At 32.7% G+C, this 23,653-nt stretch overlaps 1 protein-coding gene across 1 annotated transcript in view; it reads right to left on the bottom strand.

Annotated features, from left to right (window-relative positions):
• Nucleotides 1–23,321, bottom strand: part of LOC118738218 — a 287,103-nt gene extending 263,782 nt beyond the window's left edge. The window contains exons 1-2 of the mRNA XM_036469141.1: nucleotides 22,886–23,321; nucleotides 12,857–13,266 (exon numbers count right to left, since the gene is read on the bottom strand). The gene's annotated coding sequence lies outside the window, so the exon portion shown is untranslated. The remainder of the gene's footprint in view (nucleotides 1–12,856; nucleotides 13,267–22,885) is intronic.
• Between the last annotated feature and the right edge of the window lie 332 nt (nucleotides 23,322–23,653).

The raw sequence follows: 23,653 nt of genomic DNA, 5'->3' as shown, positions 1-23,653 counted from the left end.
ATAACAGTTTTTTTTAGATAATTGCGTAATTTACATTTTCGTCTCACCTAATTTTTTGATAAACCTTGCCGTTTTACTAAAAAATGCAAAAACTAATTTATGTGATCTTTGACCTCGAATACATTTTTTTGCAGACGTGAGATCGATGGGGGCTTTTGACATTTTCTTTGTAATGGTATTTGCTACATTCGTACTAATTTTCCAATTTATGCAAATTATTGTAACCTTGAATGTCTAACTTGACTAAAAAGAAGAAGAAAAAATAATGAAAAAAAATATTTGCTTTTTCTCTGCTTCTAGTCGGTACAAAATTAATTAATTAATTATCTAATTAAAGATTAAATTCAGTGACTAAATTCAGTTTTATTCTACTTTCCCATAAGAGAAAGTAATTAAAAAAAAATATAAAACAAATACGCTGCAAAAAGAACGTAAAAATAGTTCCCTGACATACCAAATATAATGGATAAATCCAAGGAAAGTGATAGCCAAATAAACTGCAACTATTTATTAATACTTACATACATAAATGTTATTTGATACGCATGTGTACATGCGTTTGCATATATATACCTACATATATTTATTGCTATTTCCGCAAGCAATTTAAATGGCAAATGATTTTGTATTTTCTGGCAATTTCCATATAAAATTCCAAAAATTATTAACATTTTTCACTTAAATTGCTCTCGTAAAATTGGCTGTTAATGAATAAGTATCTATTTTCAATGAAAACTAATAGTTTTTAAAATATTAAAAGCGACTTAATTAACTCCCAAAATTTTCTGTAAAAAAATAATTCATAAAACCTGGCACTGAATAAATGGAATAAGGTGAACTGTGCTGAATTGAGAATAGCAGAGTTGAGTAGAGCTGGTATGAGATGAATTGGGTTAAGATAGTCGGGGTGAGGTGAGTCTTAAATCACTTACGTACTTATAATTTGAAAGTACGTATTTATGTATCCACCGTATCCAGCATTTTCTGTTATACACTAAGAAAAAGTAACATGATTTTTTTCAAACAGTATCATTTTTGATTTTTCTATGTTAGCGATTCGAACAGAAAAGTTTTCGAACAGAAAAAGTATTTTTTAAACATACGTAAACATAAGTTCATCGATCACAGAGTAGTGTTGCCTAGAAATATTCAGCGAAAATCAGTTTAGCGGAATAATAAAATTTCAAACAACGTCTCTCTGTAGCTTGTGAAAAGTTTGTTCGACCGATCGCAGGATGGTGTTGTCTAGAAATTTTAGTAAAGTTTCAAATCGAACATTTGAAAGCACACTTGCACAATTTGCTTTAGCCAGGGTTGCCAGTTCGACCGGACAGTCCTGATTTTAGACTGTTCGTCCGGGTGACAATAAAACAAAACACACACACACACACAACCCTCCAACTTCTCTTCCCCCTCCCCCGTTTCATACCTTCGCCAAACTAAAAGTGTCCGGTTTTTCAAAAACCGTCAGCCCTGCTTGTACTGCTTATAGCTGAGTGCGCAGAAATGCTTGCCAAGATTGTACAGGTTCAAATCTCATTGGGTGGAACATATAATTTAAAATTTTTTCTCGGTTTTTTTTTAATTATGAAAAAGAATCTGTGAAGTGCACAACAAGGTCATGCTCAAACGAAAAAATCTCCAAAAATAAATCTGGTCAAAGTAAACAAAAGCTTGTTTGGCGCGAAATCATATCTGTTTTTGCTTATTTTTAACCGACTTCCAAAAAAGGAGGAGGTTATCAGTTCGTCGGTATTTTTTTTTTTTTTTATGTATGTTACCGCATAACTTTGGACCGAGTCAACCGATTTCGATAATTCGGAAAGGTAGTGTCTCAGAGGTGGTCCCATACTAATCTGGTTGAGATCCGATCAGTGGATCATGAGATATATATATATATATACTTTTTATATATGGGAGTTGAAGTCGGTTTTTTTTTGCTAAAAATTACTTGTAGCTTTTCTAATGTTATTCCTAACATTCGCATTCGCACATCCGCATTCGCATTCGAATGTGAAAAATATGCCATTCGAAACATCCCTATTCTTAGCACTCGCTTTTTATTTATTTTTTTAACCGACTTCCAAAAAAGGAGGAGGTTATCAGTTCGTCGGAATATTTTATTTTTTTTTTTTTTTTATGTATGTTACCGCATAACTTTGGACCACGTCAACCGATTTCGATAATTCTGGTGGTGGTGGTCCCATACTAATCTGGTTGAGATCCGTTCAGTGGATCATGAGACATATACATATATATTTTTTTTATATGGGAGTTGAAGTCGTTTTTTTTTTTGCTAAAAATTACTTGTTTTCTCAGCGTATCGTTTCTTTCAAGAAAATCTTTACCCCTTTTAGTATTTGCATAAATAACCCGTTATGTGCGGTAGCGAAAGTGTGAATAGGGAAGAGATATTGCCGGTATGGGTCAGTAATCCAGATGGTAAGATATTGAATTGGCCGTCGAGCAATTTCTGTCCCCTTTACACTTTTCTATTAGTGATGTCAGTGTCAGAAATTCTGCGTAGCTCTCTGAGATGATGCCTTTTGTACTTTCTACAGTTTACTCTGAAACCCCTACAAGTCTGCTCAACTTCCAATACTTCCTCTTGAAAAATGCTAATTGATTATCCGGTTTATACCCCAATTCCGCCTAGAAAGCAACTTCACGAAAATATTATTCAAAAAATTTAGCTTAGTAGGTGTGTAGTCTAACTCGAACCCTTATTCTGGAAGTTTAATAACATTGCTATTAAATTCTATCATCTAGAGGTAGGTATGTATATATGTATGTATTTCTCGCAGTCAGGAGGAAAGTGAGTATCTCTAGGCTGCTCAAGGCGATTTCGTTTGCCTCCAATTTGAAAGTCTATGGAAATAGGGACTTATTCTCGATACGATATCTTTTTTATAGTAGGAGATCCGACAAGGGTACGATATTCACCCATCTGTTTAATGGATGAAATCTACATTGTATAAAATTAAACGTTGCGAAATATTTCGCGAGTGGGTTGGCTGAAAAAGTCCTGGCTAGGATATTTTTAATTAATTATCCAAAAAAAAAAAAATAGTTTTTTTTTACTTTTACACTCATTTTTTTAATGAACAAATTAAATATATGCATACCAATCGAAAGCATAAAGCCTACAGAATGTGTTAAATAGATGCATGAAAATACCTAGTATTACCTACCTGATCATACCTGCCAACCAGATAGCTAGGCCGGAAAAAATATTCAAGTCAACGTTTCCACATTCTATAGGGTTAATACTTTCGATTGGTATATAATTTGTTTATCAAACAAATGAGTACATAATTAAAAAAATATTAATTTTTGAATATTTAATTAAAAATATTTTGGCCTCCTTTTTTGAAGGCGGTTAAAAACAATGATAAAATTATGATTTTGGTGTAAAGACGAAGTCGTATTTTAAAATTTGCATGCAATTAAGGTAACTAACAAATTTGCATTTTAAATCTTGAACAAGTTCATAGCAAACTTTATGCAATATAAATTACTTTGTAGGGCTCGGTATAACTCTATTGATCCAATAACAAGAAATTTTTAAGTAAAAAACACAACCGACTTCATTTCTCATATAAAAATTTAGAAGTACCGTTAATTCTTTCATTATACAATGATCGGATCTAAGCCAAATTAGTATGGGACCTCCCCTGAGGCACCAGAAAAAAGAATATCGAAACCGGTTAATTTAGTCCAAAGTTATGCGGTAACATACATAGCAAAAATATTCGGATGAATTGATAAATTCCTCCTTTCTTTTTGAAATGAAGAGAAAACTTAATGAGGTAAATTATTATAAATTCTTAACAGCTATATTTCAACATTTCTAATAAAATTTACATAAAAAAAATTTTAGACCATTAATAATAATAATAGATTGGCGCTTACACATATGTTAGTGTTTGGCCGAGCTTCTCCTCCGACTTGTGGCGTGCGCCTTGATGTTGTCACACAAAGCGGAGGGACCTACCGTTTTACGCCGACTCCGAACGGCGATTGTATTTTCATGAGAAGCTGTTTTTCATGGCAGAAATACACTCAGAGGTTTGCCATTGCCTGTCGAGGGACGACCGCTGTTAATAAAAAACCTATTTTCTATATTTATTTGATGTTGCTTTGACCAGGGTTTGAACCCAGGTGCTGATGAGTGAAAGCGCGCACTGCTTACCACTACACCACAGCGGCCGACCATTTTAGACCATTAGTTAGGGTAAAAATAATAAGAGAAATATTGTTAGTTTTCTCGTTTTAAAATAACGTTATCGAGGTTGGAAGTTTAAGATGGCTTGAATTTTGTTACACACATAGCAGGCGGACCCAACTATCCCCTATTTACGTATGTTCAGCCGTCTGCCAAACATCCTGTATTATTAATGTTGGAATTGTTCGATAAATTTAATTAGCCCTACTTTCAAAAAAAAAGGCGCGAAAAATTCCTAGACTGTCGCGTCTAAATATAAATATTAACATATGTATGTACATTAAGGTGGTCCAAAAATGCATGTGAAAAAGTAAAGTCGGAATTTTTATGCTCCCGCCCCCTAGGATTGTTCTATATCGAAAAAAGTATACCCCTATTTTTTATTTTGAAATCAAAAAATATTTAGAGGTCGTTCAAAGCGCCTAAAATTGTCAATGTATTTTATATGGGGAAAAACTACTTTACGTTGAAATGGTATAGAATTCTTAAGAATCAATATTTTTCTATCAGAAAACTCTGTTTATCTACAGGAGATTCCCAATAATAATACCCAATTGTTTATTTCACAATTTTCTCAAAAAGTTGTTTCTCCCCATATAAAAGTATTTACTTGGAAAACTTTCAGCGCTTTGAGCGACCTCAAAATATTTTTTGATTTCAAAATAAAAAAATAGCGGTATACTTTTTTCGATATAGAACAATTCTAGGGGGTGACAGCATTACAATTCCAACATTACTTTGGCGGACCACCCTAATGTACATATGTATTTCCTCCAATGGAAGTGAAACACTTTAACAAAAATCATTGTCACTGGAACCAATAAATCTTATAGACATATCAATATCGCTACATCAAAGACACAAGAAGAAAGAAAGCAATACTGCTTACAGAAAAGGCGGAAAAGAGCTAGAAAATATGCCGCCCGAGGCAATGAATGAGGGGTACCATGGCAGCGGCAAAGAAAGAAACAATTATGCATGAATGGAATGTTTGACAGCGCACATAAGTCCCAGAATATTTAAAGAAGTTCAGTGGCATGTATGGCTCTGAAAAACTGATATGGCCATGCGTTGGATTTATGTACACGCGCAGATAAAAAACGTACATATGTAAAGATCAACATTTCAGCTTGAGGCGTTTACATTGTGGTTGAGGCTGGCGAAAAAAGACGCTTACCAAAATGACAGTTGTAGATGTGTTAACAAATGCTAGGACACACATACATACATACATATGTATGTACATATTTGCAAATTCGAAAAGAGTGTAAATCCGTCAAAAGCCATCAAAGGCAAAGCAACCGAAAGCTGAAACAAAAATAGACAGACAGCAAATTTGAAAACAAATCGTTAGCACATACGCTAAGAATAGCAATAAATATGTGAGTAGTGAAATAGTGTATAGAAGTGTTGAAGACATGTCCACCACTAACAACAATAGATCAATACGGCAATGAATAAGATGATAAATCTTTTCAAGGCAGGCGGCAAACGACAACAATTGACAGCTACTTGTAAAACAATGAAAACACGAAAAACGACAGCAACAACAATATCAGCGGCACAAGAAGTAAAATAAACCGAAAACAGCATAGAACCAGCAAAGAAACACGCCAAACATGAAGGCAAATAAATAAATAATGAAGAAAGAAAAACAAAGTAAAATAAAACGAAATATTACAAATTTATGTTCTTCACTTTTTTATGGTCAGCATGTTTTTGCATTGCAACAAGCTGCCAGGCGACGCCTCTAATTTGGCATGCACATTTCAACTTTTTTTTTGTTTTTGTTTTTTGCTTGTAGGTACATATGTATGTACATAGTTGTTATGTCTCAAAAAGTAATATTGAGCCATATTTGTGCAATAAAAACATGAACAATGTCTAGACCCTAAAATATTTCGAAGCCATTTATACACAAACATCCATTAACTTAAGAATACACACTTACATACAATTATGGCCCCAAGTCAAAATCGCGAAGAATGATTTAAGCTTAGTGTCGATTTGGTCTACTGGAAACATCAGAAAATCCAATCAAAATTAATTGAATGCCAATACTAGATACTTGATGGCGGCAAATTGCTGCGTATGTAAATACTTAGACGGCAGTATTTATTCGCTCTACCTTAAGCGGCAGCGCTGGTATCTGCATAATTAGGAACACTTTATCGTAGGCTATAAAATGCTATAATCCTGTTACGAATATTTTCCAATCAATTGAACCAATGACTTTTAACAGCGTTGCTTAGCTATTTAAGAATATATCTGCCTATGTTTGTATGTATGTGTCTACATAAAATATCATCAACGTTTAAAATTTCTTAAGAAAATAAAATTTTTACGTGTGAAAGAAGAAGTATTTACAATAAACATGCACATACTTACTTATATTATTTTGTTATAATATTATTAAGCAGTCAGACGTGGCAAAGAAAGTGAAACTTTATTCTTTTCATCTAAGCTAAGTGTTGAATCAATTTTAGGAGCAGCGTTGCCATTTTAGCCGTTTTCCGGCTAGATTTAGCCGGTTTTGATAGCAACTAGCCGGAGAAAATTCGATGTAGCCGGCAGCCGATTTGTTAGCTGGTTTGTAAAAAAAAGCTAGCCGTTTTTAGCCGATTTTACTATTTGCCTAATTTTCAGGTGCAAAAAGTAAACAAGTTGTTCGAAAGCAATAATGCAGACCCAATGAAGATTTTTAATGAACTCAATATTTTACTTTCGCATCTATGCTCCCTAGTGGTTATTAGCGCGGACACCTTTGATCCTATATGCTCCCCGTTGGAACCATACCTTGCTCCATTTCCTCAGTTTTATCACAGTTTTGAAGAGTATTTAAAAACAAAAGTAAGCACAAACGCTTTTGACCACGAAGCCGAGAAAATACTTCGAGAAAATGGTCGCTATTTTATTATCACTTTAATAAAGGAAATACGCCAACGCCTCCCTACAAATATTGCCACACTAAAAAAAATTGACTTTTTTCGGTTGGAAATGCATTAAGAGTAATTAAACCAAAAGTATTTGTTCAACTACAGCAACATAAACACAAATATAATGCCGACGAAATAACATCCATAGAGATGCAATAGCAACGGTTAACGTTACATACCTGGAGTAATTTAGACTCAACTGTAAAATTTTGGGCCGAAGTTTATCAATTTCGAAATGCCCTAGGAGAAAACCCTTTTGCTGACCTTTCCAACCTAGTTTTTAGTTTTCTTGTTTCGCCTATAAGTAATGCAGATATTTAGTTCAATGAATATAATAAAAACTAAGCAAAGAAATCCAATGTGCGTTAAAACGTTAAACGCTATTTTATATATAAGATACGGTTTAAAACGTGAAGAAAAATGCTGCCATAATTTTACTGTAGATGACGATCTCTTAAAATTAATGAATTCAGGTGATATATACAATAGTGATTCATTTGATGATGAGGAATATACACTCGATATAAATTAATGGTGTTAACTAGTCTTTCGTTTCTTGCGATTTATTTAAATAAAGCATGTGAATTTTCACTAAAACATTTTAGCCGTTTTTTGCCAGAGTCTATGTGAAATTTCACTAAAACATTTTAGCCGTTTTTAGCCGCTTTTTTTTTGCCAATCTAGCCGGTCGGCCCAAAAAGTTCTGGCAACACTGTTTAGGAGCATGACTGAGACAGTTAATATGATGAAATTTTTTCATACAGAGGCACGTACTTATTAGTCGTTGCCATTATGTTAATGTATGTAAAGGTCAAGCCGCATTGGAAGCCTTTAAGTCACGGTTTTCAAAAAATTATTCGTCGTTTCTTAAGGGTGTGCCAGATTTACAAACCTGAGTGACAGTTTGGTTCCAGTTTCTCCTTTTTGCGAGTGTTTCTACTAGATTCATTTTTCCAATGATCTGAACATATGCTGTGAGCACAAGATTGATGTTTGTGGCTCTTGTATGAGAAAACAATTTTTATCTAAAAAACTAAATTTGTACTATAGTTTTATTAATTTATTACAAGGTTTAATTATACTTATGGAAAAAGGTGTTTTTAGTTCCTTTATTCAGTGATCCCAAATAGCAAGATACTTCACTTGACTGACAAAAAAGTTTATTGGTTTATTTCATCTATAAGTTAAAAACAATTTAAACAAAAACTGGAAATAATGAACTAATGCACATAATAAATAAAGCATTTAATAAATTGCATAAAAAAGGAACAGTCGAGCGCCTTCGTCTTGGTCTGCAGGCTGTATCGGAGACACAGCCGCTAAATTTAAACGTAGAATACGGGGTATGGTTAAGAGCACATCCCAGTCAAAAACGAATGCACATACTATGAATAAAATATCGATAACAAAAGCGATAATAATATCGAAAGTGAAATCTATAAAAATATCGATAACAAAATTGATAATAAAATCGATAAAGATATCAATAACAAAATCGATACAAGTATCGATAACAAAATCGATAAAAATATCGATAACAAAATCGATAAAAATACCAATAACAAAATATATTACCAAATCAATAAAAAAATCGATCACAAAATCGATAAAAAAATATCGTTTATTATATCGATAAGTTCCGAAAATTTCGATAGCTAAATCAATAACAATATCGAAAAAAATTTCGATAATAAAATCTATAAAAAATATCGATAAGCAAACCGATAAAATATCGATAAGCAAACCGATAAAATATCGATTATTATATCGATAAGTGCCGACAATTCCGAAATTCTCTAAAATCCCCAAATAGTCCCCAAATTAAGTCTCTGTCTATATCCTCTTCTCTATAATAACCTTTATTTTAGTCTTTCATCCTTTAACTGAATCTTTACTTTTATCGGTATCCTCATCCTCATATTTTTCTTTACAATTATCTTTATTTTTACTTTTATGTTTATCATATTCGTCATTTACATATTCCCTTTCACCTTTGCCTTTTATAAATATTGCGCCATCTGTTATTCAAAAGCAGAAATACCTACACACACATACCTTTTGTCTCCTTCTCTCACTTCCAGCGCAGGCACGTGTTTGCAAAATGATGACGAAGTGATTTTGTATAGAAAAGCATTTATGCCCATACATTTGAATAAAATAAAAATACTTAGAAGATATCAACCAATACTTTCCACATAATAAACGAACCTGAGTTTTTGACTTAAGAAAACAAAAAGAAAATCATTCGAGCGGTTTTCGAGCATTTTGGTATTTATTAAAAAAAAAAATTGGAAATTCTTTCAACAATTTTTTTTCTTTAAATGCTCGGTATTTGTTAAGTTGCTCCAAGGAACCTACATCCCGAAAATTAAAGTTTTATCTGCCAATCATAAGTTGGTAGAGCACTTCAGAGGCTCATACTTGACCTGAAAATAAGCCAATATTTACCGTTGTTTCTACGACAGCTTACATAAATATATCTGTCGATAGGAATGAAGTTTTATCTTTGAAACGCCCCTCCCATTTTTTTGAAATCGCTTTCCTAGTTCTCGTGCATTAAGAGTTTTCGTGAAGCTCTAAAAATTACAACTACAACATTTGAGCATAGGCTCCATATCGAAACGTAAGACGTATTCTACGTCAAAACCAGGAATTTATTTTTCGTCGGAAGCACTGCAGAACATCAAAATAGGCTTCGTCAAATCGGCGAACCAGGGCCTTAGCGTATTTAAAATAAGAAGTGACTTCTAGGGTTAAAGGACCCATGAGTTATTGCAAGCATACTTTGATTTTATGCACAGATAATAAGGAATTCGTTCGTAAAAATCTGTGCGCGAGCCACTGTTAATTCGACCTTCAAAACGATATAAGTCTTTAAAACCACGAATAAGAAAAGGAGGGGCAGGGTCTTGTAATGTTTAGCATCCTTTACATGCGCCACATCTGTAATCGCACTGATAATCGGACGATACAATATTTCCGGATGAATCTGGTACTGACCTAACTCATATTTTTTTAAATATTTATATATTTTTTATTTAAAGTAAAAGATATTCTACTAAAATCAGTAGGCGTCCAATAGTGTAACGCTTAAATTGTTGTTATAATTGGTAATATTAGTTTTATCAAAAAATGTAGATTCGTGGCTAAAGCAGAAATGGAACGGGACGATATGTAGTTTCAGGTCAAAACAAATAGCTGAAAATGTTGTTTTAATCGCTCACCAAAACGCACAGCACTCAAAAGCCGCTCAACCAACTAAAAAACAAACAAGCGACCATACTCGTTGGAATGACAAATTCATATATACATACTTATATATTTGTAAATATCGTGGCCCTAATAAATAATTTTATTACACATTTTTAGTATAAAACAAAAACACACATAATTTATTTAGTAAAAATAATAAATACACATTTGTGCATTCATAATTTGACAAAGCGTGCACAGCCGGTTTTGACAGCTGAGATTAAGCGCCAAAACGACACCGAGGAACGCACGTACGCGACGAAATGTAAAACGACACCACAAGTAAACCACTCGCCGAAGTAATCAATTAAAGTCAGACAAAAATCGGCGACTATTGGCAATGGATTAGTAGGAATAGAAAAATTTACTTGAATAGCGAAGGTAAGAAAGAACACGCAATTGTGCGTGTCAAAATTAATTTCTGGGTTTTTCTTTCTTCTCTGACTTTTGAAGCTTGATACACCAAATCCTATTAGCTGCCATGACGCAAAAACGGCAAATTAATATTAAAAACTACTACGTACCCAATAAACATTTGGCTTGGTTAAAAAATTCGAAAGTGATGGGAAAACGAATATTTTTTCGATTGCCACCGTCGACAACGAATGTGGCATAGGAACGTTAGTTATGCAATGTATTTCCCCTTCGATATGAATTCCAAATACAGTCCATTATCGAATTGAAATTCTAATAAGAGAGAGTGATTATCTTATATTTGCCTTCGAAAATGAGCTGGATTCCACTTTCTTTCTTGTTACTATGGTTTTCATTTCTTTTTTTTTTTTTTGAACCCCATCTCGAGTGTATTTCCAATATACTATGAAAAGTGGAAAACTAAGGTTAGTTATGAGTCCGTTCTCAGTTCGATATGCATATTGGATATCGAAGGTCATTTCGAACGTTTGCCACAATGTTTGTTGGGTATCTATGCATGTATGTATTTACAAATGTACTCATGTAATTATGAGCATCATCTGAAAAATTTTCTACATATCTATGCAGGTATATATATAAGGCAGTCCTTAAAATATTAACATCTAAATTTTGTCAGTTAACTCTTCGTCAGGCAGAGGGGTCTGGCCAGAACTTTTTCTATTTGACTTGTAAAATAAACGTATGTATATGTATATGAGATAGCGGCTTGACATTTTTTTTATTTTCCTAAAATTGGATTAGCTATTCTCAAAACAGGAAATTAGAATCATAAAAACAATACAAGTATATTTATAAGGAAGTTTTGCTGTTAACATCACATCCACACCTAATGAGTCAACCCAGACCCCTATATTACACCGCCCTTCAGTCAACTAGGGAATAAATATAGTAACTCTGTGGGTTTTTAGTTTTTCTATCGCACGTCAAGATTTTTTTAAAGGACTTTGAAATTTCATGAAAATTAATAATTTAAAAAAATATTGAAAAAAATTAAGTGTAATGTAGAATAACAGCAGGGTACCAAATGAGAAAATTCTGTGGAATTGAGCAATCTTATTTTTTTGGTGAATCAGGATGAATGATAATTTGAAAAAGGCATTTTAAAACTTTATACTTAAAGATCCTCGAAATTTCCCCACAGTTATTTATGAAAAATAAAAATAAAAATTATTTTAAGGATTAATATTTATACTTTCTATCAGATTTTGATAAAAAAAAATTTAATTACTTTTTCAGATCCTATTAGCGTCGTGGAAAACATATTAAATATTTGATTATTATATCTATGCACATTAGAACAACACTGAATTTTATGTAACTGATCAAAAATAAATAGCAATTAATAAAAAAAAAAAACAAGACTGAATGGTATAAAAACGCATTTAAATGTATCCACATTTACCTGTAAACACATAATAAACATATGAAGGTCTGGAAAGACCTAATTATGTACGAAAGTGACTAAAAAGGTGTTCGTCTAACGGGGGTTAATAGTCATCCACAATTTCAAACAAATTTTTAGTTTCACAAAATTTTGACCTTGACCAGCTATAACTCAGCGTAATAATTTTGCCGAATTTCGGAACTTCAAGAAATTAAATCTCTTTAAACTTTTGATATTTTCGCGGATGTCTTTATTTATACGTAGACCAAAAAGGCCTGCTAAACGATGTGTAATTTTATGGACCACCCTGATATTGACAAATAACGTCATCAACAATACAAAGGCCTTACGTACATATATTAGAAACTAAAATTTTGCCTATAATGATTAAATAGTTGGCTGCTCCATATCCACAAAATAATCGTATTTTTAACATTTAGTTTCGAATTTTGATTGCAAACTACATATTATGATTTTGATACAAAAAAAAAAACATCGTTTAGGAGTTTTTGCATTGATTATGGCGACATGTGCTTATGTATATTTGTGTAAATAAATAAATATTTTCATAAGCTTCAAAATATCTATTTAATAAAATGATTTGAGGATCATTATAACACTCACCTTCAATAACTATCCGATCCTTGCTTCGCTTTTGTATAAGTTTGTAATGAAACGACCGACTAGCAAATATCTCGCAAAACCACTTTGCGCATCCGCAGAGAAGTAAACAACAACTTAAGTTTTAACTAAGTTTTACTTTATTTTTCCGTTGGACAAGTCTGACCATTCTAGTACCACTTTTTAGCTGCCTATATAATTAGGCACATGCACCCGTACATACATACATATACATTCGTATGTATGTATGTATGTATATTTCTAACAGTCAATCGCTTGTGCTCACTTGGCCAGCACTTAACCGGACTTAGCGCTTAATACTGAATTCTAAATAGCAATTTGCATTAATTTCAGCTGGAATCGATGCTTACAACTCTACAGTATTCGACTAGTTCATCCGCAAGCAGAAGCAACTAAAAATTAAGAGCGAATGGCAGCATGAGTGGAATGTTAAATGAACTCGTAATGTGTGATTATATATCTACGGATTTAAGCGTAGTAAGGCTAATGAATTAATTGACAGCGGAGTTGGTCAGTCATTTTAAGATTTTTTATTCATTCATAGTACAAATGTGTTAGCTTTTTTAGAAATTTTTTATTTATTTTTTTTAATGCATTGCAATTCCAATTGTGTGTAGGAATGTATGTATGTATGCGTGCATTTTTGCCGCTTTGTTTACTTCATTTTGATTTTATTATATGGACAACATTTTTATGACGCTCAGTTTTGTCGATTTCATTATTACCTAAATGTAGTTGGCGGAACTTGGCTAGTTAAGCCACAGTTAAGCTGCTGCTAAGCACTACTTACTTACACCTAGCTAAGTTGTCGTTAAGTACAGTGGTAGTTTTAGCTTTTTTTTGGTATTTATCTAAATACGTAAACTTTCGGTGGGCATCATTCGTAGCTAGTGAGCTTCGAGTAATAAAAATAATAAAGTATCAGCAATCACGTATTGTGTCAGGCTGGCAACTACTGCACGTGGCTTTTGTATATTAAACTAACCTAAGGAAAAATTATTTATGTTATAAACTTGCGGAAAATAACTTAATGACTGGTATTATTTAAATATTGCAGTTAGTTGAAGTTTTCAAAAGATTGGTTTCATTGGTTCCATCCAGAGTCATTACCATATTTGGAACTAACCAGGTACCAGGTTTACCGGGCTTTGCTCGCCGTGCATATACTTTTTAAAGTTTTAAAATTTTCGATATCAAATAACGGTTATTTCTATAGCTTGAGAAAAAATATTTTGGAAGCAAATTTGAAAATATCTTTCTTATAATATCTAATAAACCCAAATTCTTAAAACAAAAATCAGGCGGCGAAGAGTACATATCTTGAGCGTATATGAGCATATCTTACAAGCTGTTACATTTTTCAACAAAAAAATTTTTTTTTTTTGCATAAAGAACACGATTTCACTGTGAAATTGTATTTAAATGAAAACCTAAAAAGATATACACAAAAAAAAGTCAGAATAACAGCTCGTACTCTTATACCTGTACTTGCGTATGTAACGTATACGCCCCGTAGCACCATACACAGCCATCTAACATGTTTACTCGCACGCAATAATTTGAAAGCCATTTTTTTTTGAAAAGTAATTAAATATGGCCGTGGAATATTTTCCTACAGCATTCTTTACGAATATATAGGATATTAATTTCTTAATGTAACTATACTACAATTTCAAAATGAATTTTAATTGCGCCAATAAAAATTTTTAAATTGGAATTTTCGTTTCGCAAATCATCGTCATCTTATCATCAATGTAATTCTTTTTCATTTGGTGGCAAACTAATTTTATTATTCTAGATTGGTTCGTTTTGGCAAAAAGAATGTTATCACCGTTTAGACAATGCAACATGTTGAAGTATTTTAAACTTTTAAAATAGAAAAATCTTTACATTTTAAAAATTACAAAATAGCATGCTGCTATTTTTTAAATTACGTGGCACACTTTTTAAACTTTCAGTGATATGTTGTATTTTGGTGCCAACTTTCATTGCCTCCACGTGAACACATCTATCATTCTATCCAAAGCTGTTACAAAAAAAAAACAATTATAATTTTGAGTGATAATAAAAAAATAAGCGATTTCCGTAGTTTTGCGCCTAAATAATCTTTCAAAGTCTAAAGTGTTTAGATACTGGATTTATTTTTTCTTAACTTATTTGCAACTCTATTGATTGAAATAAATGCAAGAAGAATGCTTTAGCGCTTTTTTTCTGACGAACTCAAAAATGCCTTTCATTTGACATCCATGCTGTGTTAGTTTAGTTTACTTTTGCTCAATCAAAAATTATCTTAATATACGATTCGAAATAGGTGGCAATTCTATTTCAAAACATTTCGGGACTGTGGATTTTTAAATACTTCCATTTAGTGGCAACCTTATACGGGTATTGCGGAGCTAGTACCTATTTGGGTATCCTTCAATTAAAAAGTATTATCTATATACAAGATTTTAACAATATCGTTAGAGCCGTCTTCGAGAATCCTGTGAATATATATCGAGTTCTAACCACCAAAATAACGTAACCGATATTTTTTTTTAATTTTCGTTTTGATGCAGAAATGCATCTAGATGCTTTGGGAATAATTCCGCATCAAAAAGGAAACTCTTAAGAAAATGTCGCTTACATTATTTTGTCGGCTGGGGCTCGATATATTCATATATGTATGTACATATACTTATATTTATATATGCACAGTAATTGTTCGTTTAATGTAATAAGAAAAAAATAAATTATTACATAAAACTATTTCTTGAACATATTTGTCGATAAAGGTATTAACTTAGAACCTATAAAAAATATGCTCTAATGGAGAGCTTCTCGTCCGATTTGTGGTGTGCGCCTTCATATTATAACTCAAATGTAGGGGCCTACACTTTTACAACGCCTCCGGACGGCAATTCATTTTATGAGAAGCTTTGTCAAGGCAGAACTACACTCGGAGTTTTGACTTTGCCTGCCGAGGAACGGCCGCGGTTTGGAGAAAAACTTTTTCTAGATTTTTTTTTTTAAGATTTTGCATATAAAGTCCAATAAGTTAATTTTTATTAAGCGCAATAGCGGACGTTACTTGTATTATAAAAACTGCGGCATGACACATTTCGAGGAAAATTCCTATATTATGGAGTCCAATTACAGCATCGGCTGCAATTTTAATACGCAAAATTTCCGAAATCAGCAGCCGCAGGTGACCGCTTATATCCGCCAAAAGTGGCTGTTTTCACGTCTATTCCGAAATTTTGTTTTTGCTGTGCAATTCTAGATACCTGGGTAACGTTTTAACATTCTCAGCTATTTATTTGTAAAGTTTTGTAGTTATTGTGGTGTTGTATAGAAATTAACATCGATCCTAAAATACATCGCCAGAAAAACATCGATATATCGATCGTTTCCGATGTTTCGCAATTTGTTTGGTTCTAGTCACATTTAAAAGAAAATTAATTACTTTTTCCTCCAAACCAATGCAGCCTCTGTAATAAGAGAAATACATACATATGGATGTATTTTCCTTTATTTAATTAGCCTTCCTTAACCCTTCCTTTGAATTGAGTAAAAAAGCATACCGTCATAAGATTTCTGGGGCCTAAATATCTAAGGTCTGATTTTGTTGAAATATTTGTTTAATCATTAGGTTAGCACGCCTAAAATTGAAAGCTAAATTTGAAATTTCTGAATGTTCTCCAAGAATGAGTAGCCCTATTTAAAACATCGTTGAAACAGACATAGACGCACTGTCATTTTAGCGATGTTAGAAAATCGGAAACATTGACAAAGGCATTTAAAACTCATCGAAAATTTGTTTTTCATATTTCAGCCAATTAGCATAGCGTAAATACATTATCGAATTTTATATTTTATTTACATGCATACATACATATTTCGCTCCCAATTTTTCTACTATTATATATATTTGCATACTGCTTTACTACTACAAACTACAAAAAAAAAGTATTATAGTTTTTACAAAAGAAAATATTTACGAGTTGAGTAGATAGTTGGGAAAGTTAATTTTCCAACTTTATAAACTACGGCTAACGAACACCAAAAGCGAGCGTCGACTAGCCAAAGTCAACAAACACGAATAGGGAATATGGAAACTATTTGGTATAACGAAACATAAAAGTCGAAAGAAAAAGAGACGACCTCCACGAAGCAAACAAGCGAAAAACTGCTTAAAAATTTCTCTCATATAATTTTGCACAAAACTTTGCACAATGTTTACGATATTTTTTTTTTAGTTTCACAAGTGTTGTTGTTTGCTTTTTATTTTTTTCGTTTGGATGTTTGTTTACTTTTTTAGTTTACAAGCGAATCCTAGGCATTCAATTTTAAAGCGTCCTGTCCCTTCGGGTACATGTAGTGATTGCTTCGGAAGCACTCCGCGCCATATTTACGGTTGGTGCGTTATTACATGCATATGTATAAATGTGCATTAATGTGCGCCTTATTTTTCAACTTTGACCGAAAAAAAAAGATTCGCACCTAGAAAAGTTTGTTTGGTTAAAAGAATGTTTGGTCTGCGAAAGAAAATAATAAAAATTGGAAAAAATTGCCCTCATGGCCGGATGTTGCGCAAATTCATGAAATTTTTATTGCCTATAAATCAGCGCGAAGTTATATATATTTTTTTAAATTGTCGCAGCATATCTTTTTATGACCAATCAATATTGCCATATTCACAATTTTAACAGGAGTCGATGAAAGAGCAGCATTTCCTCATCTGGAACAAATTTTTTCAGCTGTACTTTGCATTCCAGTCGCCACAGCTAATGTGGAGACAAATCAATTTAAATAAAACAAAAATGAAGTCGAGCGTCGAGCACTCTTTGGTATTTTTAGAACTAGGAATTTCTTAAAAGAAATACATCAAGAGGTATCCAGTCAAATGCTAAAAAATTCAACAAGGTAAGCTACAAAAAACAGTGCAACTAAATTTCATTAAACCAACAAAATTTTATTTAAAAAATCCATTTTATAAAGTCCATTTTATTTGTTCAATTAGGTATAATTCAAAAGGTTTATGTTATTTTATTTAAAACGAATCTTTTTTGATTTATGTTCAATAAAAATAAAAAAACGTGATTTTTCTAAAACTTTTCGTTTTAGAAGCTTATAGTTTTATGGTCGAAGGTACAGTTTTTTCCGGAAATTTACAATAAAAAAAAAAATAAAAAAAGCTCTGGCAAAACTCTGACCAATCAAACCTAATTAAAGGGGTCTTGTTTTGTAGCTTAAAAGAATTGTTTCCATACAAATACGACGCACACTAATGTACATTTATCTGCTAGTAAAGTCGTTAAGTAAGAGAAAATTTGCATAAGTAACTTATGCAAAAGCATATTATCTTCCGAAAATATAAACAAACTTTTGATGCACGCATCTTGAGTCACATTTTATGTTATATCAAAAACTATAAAAAATCTAAACTTAAAAAAGCAAAACCCAATTTTGAGATAGTTAAATCTTTACGCAAAAAATGGCATGCAAAATAAGAAAAGCGTTATTTACCGCCGTATCACGCTGACAAATATCATTAAAATCCTCTAACAAATTGCCCAGCGCGGAAACCTAATCAACAACAATTGCGGCAGCACAGAGTAAATTATGGTTAACTTTATAAGGGTGAGCTATGTACAGTCTGAGCACCATAACGTCAATTGATTTATAAGCCACGTGCCAGACGTCCTCTCCACTGAGTTTGATGGCAGACTATGCGGGCTTGCCAAGCTTATGAGTGCCGTAAAAGTAAAAATATAAACGAGTGGTGGGCTGGAGGTAGAACAGTCCGCTCGCTTATTCTGCTTTACATGCTAGCCCACACACACGTACCTATACAATATAAAGGACCTTTACCATAGTCACATTCATTTTGAGACTTTTAGAAATACATAAATGTATGTATGTACATATGTATGTAAGAGTATAAGCTTTTTGCCAAACGTTTTCGATTTTTTCCTTATGGTGCTTAGTTTTTGTTTTTTGTTTTATCTTCTTCCTGCATTCTTTTATGCCATAAACTTCAATTACGAAACGAAAATAAGCGAGAACGAACGACTTTATTCTGCAGAGTCGCCGAGAAAAGAAGCAGAACGAAATGGCAGTCTCGATGAGCCGATCAGCTCACTAGTCGACTAGCATATTTTTTATAAGTTTTATTGTTTTTATTATAGGCTGAGGTAGGGTTGCCAACCCAACTATAATATATAATATTGTCTTGTTTTTCCGATCGGCGTACTATATACTGTTAGAAAAAAAATATAGTACGCAATAATACTATATTTCTTCAATTATAAATATCAATATATTTCAGTAATTTGTACGAAAAATGTGAATTAAAATGGATGTCCTTTATACTGAAATAACAATATAAAATGAAATATTCTTTAAAGTAAAAGGTCATTGTGAGGTTATAATAAAAAAAGATAAAATATTTTTAAAGCACCGAGAAAGAATAAAAAAAAATTACTTAAAATTATTTCATTTCTACTCTCTATTCCAACAACCTCGGCATTCTCAGGAAGAACTGTTTCCATCACTTAAAAATCGTTTTTAGTTTTTCTTTTAAATAAAACTCTATATATATTCCAAGTTTACTATATTTTTTCCATTTTTTTTGCAAAAGTACTCTAAATATCTTCGAAAATGTTGGCACCCCAAGCCTGAGGTTGCTTTTTACGTTGTTATACCTTTCCTCGGGCACTGGTTCTTGTGCTTACGCTCGAATTTTTTTGGCTTGCTTTGATAATATTTTTGCCTTCAATGAATTTGCAAATTCTCTTGTAATTTCAACAGCAGTTTTGTTCCAATGCGTTTAATAATACTTCAGTGCTCTTTTTTATTCGTTTATTCATGTGTTTAATTTAAAAAGAGTCTTTTCGTATGCAGAGAACATTAAAATAGTCAATATTTAAATAATGGGAAAATTATACTTATACATGATTTTCATAAGAAGTCATTTCATAAGAAACCCATCAAACAATTTTTGTTTCCGGCAGAAAGAAAACGTCTCGCTCTCAGAAACAAATTGATTGCCGGTAATAAAACTTCCCCCGAAGGCAACTTGCCTGAATGAGTCGTTTTCTTATTACCATTGCCATGGGAGCTTTGCCATTGTCTTCCTATTAGAAAAACACTTTTTCATGTTTATATTTGTTGATGTTGGTCGGATGCTGGGCTTGAACCCAGGACCTGTGAAACGGTATATGTCTTAGATAAAAGTTATCGAAAAATTTTATTTATAAAAGTAATAAATATAATTTATTTTTTAAATCATACTTATAAAAGTCATTTGTATAAGTCGTAGTAAACTTTTGTTTCCCAAAACCTTATTAACTGAGAAAAATGTTAATTATTTTTATACGAATGATTTAAAAAGTAAAAGTCACTGACTGATTTTTATCGATGACATTTTTATATGAAAGTCTTCAATAACTGTTTTCTGGGACATATAATATAAAATACAAAAATGATTGTAATTTTGGATTTATAATATAAAAATCAAAAATTTATATTTTTTTTTAATTTTGCATAAAAAGTGCAAATAAAAATTAATTTTCAAATTTGAGTTTCGGTGAAAATAGTAATCGATTGGTATGTATCACTAGTTCAGGTACTAGTTTTTGCCATACATATAACTTTGTTATGCAAGCAGCTAAAACCATTAAATTGTATTACCGGTTTACATATCAATTATACACAGTAGCTGCATTGATCATTTAGATCGGTGCTTTATAAGGTATATCTTTCATGCCACTGATTTGAACTAGACATGAGTGTTTTTTTTAATGCACTAACCGGTTGAAGTAAAGTTTTCTGATGTGCATGGAAGGTATGAAGCCTCTCGACACTGTCCTTGCTTGTTTAGATATCATAGTGGGCAGTTTGCAAAAAAAAATAAATTCAGTTAAAAATTATAATAAAGAAAAATAAAAAAATGTATTAAAAAATGGTGAGAATTTCTTCATTGGTACATAAATATGCAAGGCTCAAAAATCAACGTTAGCGCTCCTGAGTTAAGCAAACTATCCAGAAGCTGATTTTCACTAGCTTTTTGTAAAAAAAGGCCTCACATGCAAACACGTTTTGCCAATTTAGAATTTTTACAGATTACAGATACAGATTTCTTTCTAACTAATGAAAAATAGGCCCAAATCACGGCAGTAGAGAACGAAAGCAACTCGGTACGAATTTTCATTTTGAAATACTAGAGAGCGTGTCAGATGTAACAATGACATATGTTTCGAAAAGGCAGTCAAATTGCAAAATTACAGAGAGCACTTTTTGGCTGTTCAGATAGCAAATGAATTTCTGACAATCCTTAACGATACTGAAATGCAACCGTGAGCCGCTTTGCTGGTTGTTTGTTATTTCTCTGTTTTATAATTAACATTATTTTCAATTAGAAGATTAATTTATTATTTAGAACTGAACAAATAAATTCCGAAAAATAGTTACTTAAATGCATTTCTGATATTTTATTTACATTATTCGTTATTATTTCTCACAAGCTCATGATCAGTGTCACACGGCAACACTCGAATAATTAGACAACACTTACAGCAGAAATAGAATATTTCCGAAAACGATTTTTGGTCTTTCAATTGCAATCACACCTTCAACTTTAATTTCTGAAACTGGGCTCGAATCGTAACATCCGTTCACGGATCGAAAACCATACAAAGAAAATTACGTCATATGTCAGCCGTCTAAACTGAATGGGATAAAAAGTACGTGCATGTATGTCACGAGTAATACGCTTCTGAAATAAATTGTATTGAAAAGAATTAGCTTTACTTCATTTGATTCGATTTGAAACGTGTAATAACCAGTCGATCATGAAGACTGGCTTTGATTCCAGAGTTATTCTCTTCATATCTTTATACATACATACATACATATTAGAGTAAAATATTTAACTGAAAACACTTTAAATGCAATGAACATGCTTATGAGCATTTTTCAGTTGGGACACATATGTAGGCACATGCATATGTACATACGTATGTGTGTACTGAAGCTTTGTTTACCTAAACATAATTTTGTGTTTCCCTCGTTAGGGATGTCATTAATGTCAATATCTGACATTTCTTGCCAAACATTGGATTTGCTCACCGAAGCTTTTAGCTCAAGCCTTATGCATTTCGTCCTGAAATATTTCTAATACGATTGCTTTTTAAATAAGAGAACCGTTTTTAAATAAGAGTGTTTTTACTCTCTACTAAATAATTTATGCAACCTCACATACGCAGTTTTGCATTATCTTGTTAAGCGGTTTTGTACTTTAAACATTGATAAGTTTCCTAATGTTGCTTGCTATCCTTATTTCGTGGACTTTTGCCATGAATAAGGTTTCCGGCTGATGAATGCTATTCATTTTTTTCTTCTTATTTCGACCCACATGTATGTACATATGTATGTATGTTAATGCGCTAATTTACTTTATATCAATTTATACAAATTAAAGTTGTCATCATTTCTTAATGTAGAAATTACAAGCATATTGATATACATATTTACGTACACATAAACTGATATCACCTTTGTACTAATGCACTTATGCCAAACCAATACAATAGATAAGACACAGACCTGCCGCAATAAAATTTCTGGCACGATGACCTTCTATTGACTAATCTCATTCCACTCAACTGCCGCTTCAATCATTTTGCATTGCGGTCCGTTATATTATTTGCAGCACCGTAGACAGAAGGGAAACGGAAATCGTCTACTCTTACCGACACAAATGCAAACACAGAAATATACCTACACACACACACACGTTTCCTTCTAACGATTTTCGCACTTGCTTATCGTTACACAAAAAAAATATATAAAATTTTGTATTGTGCACTTTTGTATATTTTGTATATTCTGTAATAAGTATGTGGCACTTTTTTTGGTATTGGTTTTTATTTATGTTGCATCAATTTGCGTAAATCTCTTTCGCAGCACCCAAACGTTTACGCTTTTGTTGAAAATATTTCATGCGTATCAAAATACCGGAATACATACTCACTAAGAAATGTCAAATCAACCGCAAATACCACACGCCATTACCGCGTCTTGCATTGAAGTTTACGTCGAATTTTTCTCGACTTTTTAAATCACACATACAATGCACCTCTACGAAAATGGTTGTTCGACTCGTTCTATTTGAAATAACGTTTACTCACAACGCTATTGCATATTATTTTTTGGTCAACAATATGTATGGCTAACAAACAAATTCACAATAAATATGAGTAATTCCTCAAAACACCAGATTCATCATTCACATTCACTGTTTTTATTCGATATTCGTATGTGCGCGCATTACGTATTTCACCCGTGTAAAGCGTGTGCACCGTATTGAGCTCGCGATTCTACTAAATGACCGAATTCACATCGCGCTCGCTGCCTTCGTTTTGGGAGCCAGCGCCAACAATCAACCAACCAAGCAAGCAAAGCAAGCCAATCCACCAATATGCAGCACCAAGCAGCAAACCGGCCAACCAACGACCCAACGAAACAACATCGGTGCGCGCTCAATTGCCGCCTTGCATTTGCTGGAGCAACAACGAACGGACGAGAAGCAGTGTTGCAGAGACGACCACATGTTAATCGTCGAATATTTTCCAAAAATGTATGTACGTGCGATTTGGTACTCTGTGTCTTCTTCTTCTTCTTTTGTCCATGCCACAGCTTGCTGGATGGAGCTGCTTATTCTTCTTGTTCTTCTGATACACCACTTGCAATGTTACCTACATTTCTTAAATGCAGCAGCAAAGAAGGTTTGTTGTC

This window comes from Rhagoletis pomonella, unplaced genomic scaffold (assembly GCF_013731165.1).
Source record: "Rhagoletis pomonella isolate Grant_MI unplaced genomic scaffold, Rhpom_1.0 Rhpom_scaffold_00004, whole genome shotgun sequence".
Taxonomy (NCBI): domain Eukaryota; kingdom Metazoa; phylum Arthropoda; class Insecta; order Diptera; family Tephritidae; genus Rhagoletis; species Rhagoletis pomonella.
The sequence above is the reverse complement of the archived record's forward strand: the minus strand, read 5'-3'. Positions and strand labels throughout refer to the sequence as shown.